The 2,742-nt window shown below is 41.9% G+C and overlaps 1 pseudogene; it reads left to right on the top strand.

Annotated features, from left to right (window-relative positions):
* Positions 1 to 201: 201 nt before the first annotated feature.
* Positions 202 to 1,088, top strand: LOC119807819 (annotated as a pseudogene).
* The last annotated feature ends 1,654 nt before the right edge of the window (positions 1,089 to 2,742 follow it).

The raw sequence follows: 2,742 nt of genomic DNA, 5'->3' as shown, positions 1-2,742 counted from the left end.
AGAAAAATAAGCATGTTATTACTAAGTTTATTGGGGTTACTTAAAAGAACATAGGGTATTTACAAAATCATGGCCAACTCAAAGGCAACAATATTACCAAAAAGCCCATCCAAGAACGGTTGATGACGACTCCAGTCTTTTTCCCCCTAGCTCCGCCGGGCCACAGGTCTGAGTGGAGCTGTGATTGCGGGGTTTCTGTTCCACAGGATGGGGTTTGTGAAAGTTGTCAAGAATAAGGCCTATTTCAAAAGTGAGATTTAGAAGGCGGTGAGAGGGTAAAACCGACTACTATGCTCAGAAGCGATTAGTGATCCAAGACAAAAATAGTACAACCCACCCAAATACAGGATGATAGTTCGTGTAACTAACAGTGACATCATCTGCCAAATTACCTATGCCCGTATAGAGGGGGATATGATAGTCTGTGCCTCATATGCACTCCAGCTGCCGAAATACGGTGGGAAAGTTGGCCTAACATACTATGCTGCCACCAATTTTACTGGCCTGCTGCTGGCCCGCAGACTTCTCAATAGGTTTGATGTAGACAAGATCTATGAAGGCCAAGTGGAGGTGACTGGAGATGAATACAATGTGGAAAGCATTGATGGTCAACCTGGGGCCTTCACTTGCTATTTGAATGCAGGTCTTGCTCAAACTACAACTGGCAATAAAGTTTTTGCAGCCTGAAGGGAGCTGTGGATGGAGGCTTGTCTATTCCTCATAGTACCAAATGATTCGCTGGTTATGATTCTGAAAGCAAGGAGTTCACCGCAGAGATATATCATAAGCACATCATGGGTCAGAACGTTGCAGACTACATGCGCTACCTAATGGAGGAAGATGAAGATGCTTACAAGAAACAGTTCTCTCAGTACATAAAGAACTACATTACGCCATACATGATGGAGGAGATGTATAAGAAAGCCTATGCTGCTATACAAGAGAATCCAGTCTATGAAAAGAAGCACAGGAGAGAAGTGAAGAAGAGGTGGAACCGTTCCAAAATGTCTCTTGCCCAGAAGAAAGATCAGGTTGCTCAAAAGAAGGCAAGCTTCCTCAGAGCTCAGGAGTGGGCTGCTGACAGCTAAAGCAATTTTCTATGAAGAGTTTTCCATAAAGATAATAAACTTATTGACAAAGCAAAAAAAAAAAAAGTATGGTAGATTACTTACAAAAGCTACATACCTCGAACTCTCTGCCTAAATTTCATGCAGCTCCATATGAGTTTTCAACCCAGCAATTGCTTATTGCAGTTCTACCCTCTAGCGGTGGCTTTAGGCATCTTGTTACTTTCTTGACATCCTGAAATACCTAAGTTGTATTTACTTTCTGGGTCATTTGAATCTTTTTTTTTCCTTCCCGGAGAAAATGTTTCAGTTTTACACACAACCAAGTTCAGGCAGTAGAACATGCATAATAAAAAGGCACATTCAAGTGATAGTTGTGAAAAAGCATTTTTTCACGCCGTATTAGATTCTCTTATCAAAATTCATGACAACGGTTTCTTACCAGTAGGACAGCGAAATCTATTCCTTTGCTCTGTAATACTTTTTCATTACTGATGATAAATGTGAATTCACTCAAGTTTCTTATTTGTATAAGGAAAAAAATAACAAAATGCCTTATTCTCTCCAATAAGAGTTCTTCAAATAATAGTTTTCTAATCCCTCACTATCCTGTTACATTCTAATTATAACTTAATGTTTATCATTCATGAAAGCCAAACAACATAGATATAATTGTACAGCTTCCTATACTCATACAGATATTCTTACTCAGTAACTTATTCAAGAAATATAAAAGTTCCAAATAATTTTAGCTCAAATAGCTCACATATCTACATTCTCTGCCACAATGGACATATGGAAGACATAAAATGCTTTTCCTGGAGTGAAGAAGAGACTTAAAAGAAATCCCACACTAACTCAGAATTGAGAAATAGGTGGGTTTTTTTTAGGAATAAACTCACAAATCAGAATTCTCTGATGGAATGGAGATTAGAAAACAAAATCTGTCCCACCGTCTCCATGAGTGAACGCACCCCTCTCGTTCCTGACTTTCTCCCTCAAGTTCTCGCTCCTTCTGCTCCTCATCAGGACCTTGGGAGCTCAGTCCAGTGCTCCAATGTGGGGCTCAGTCACCTTCCCCATCTGTCGCCAGCTGGAGGTTCCCTCACGGTCCTGACTTTCTTTCTCATGTTCTCTCTCCTTCTGCTCCTCATCAGGACCTTGGGTGCTCAGTCCGGTGCTCCAATGTGGGGCTCTGTCATTTTCTTCCTCTATCGTCAGGTGGAGGTTCTATGGTGATATGCAAGAAATTCATCAGTATGGCTATAGGAACTGGCCTTTTCAGGCTCCCTCTCCTCAGCTGCCCAAGGAACTAACTGGGGGCATCTCCCTGGAAACCTGGGAACCCCTCTAGGGTCAAGTCTCTTGACAACCCTCAGGTAGCTCCTTAAATTAAGATATATGCTTCCCTGCTCCCATATCCACCCTTCCTATATCCCAAGCACCCCATTCCTCCGAGCTCCCCCCGTTCTCCCCTTCACACTTTTCTCTCCCCATCTTCCCTTGGCCCATTCTTGCCCAACCCTCAAGTTCCCAATTTTGCCTGGCGATCGTGTCTACTTCCAATATCCAGGAGGATTACTATATCTTTCTTTGGGAGTTCACCTTCTTATTATCTTCTCAAGGATCTCAAATTTATAGGCTCGATGTCCTTTAATTATGGCTAGAAACCAAA

This window comes from Arvicola amphibius, chromosome 2, assembly GCF_903992535.2.
Source record: "Arvicola amphibius chromosome 2, mArvAmp1.2, whole genome shotgun sequence".
Classification (NCBI taxonomy): domain Eukaryota; kingdom Metazoa; phylum Chordata; class Mammalia; order Rodentia; family Cricetidae; genus Arvicola; species Arvicola amphibius.
Note: the sequence above shows the minus strand (reverse complement) of the source record. Positions and strands in the feature narration are given on the sequence as shown.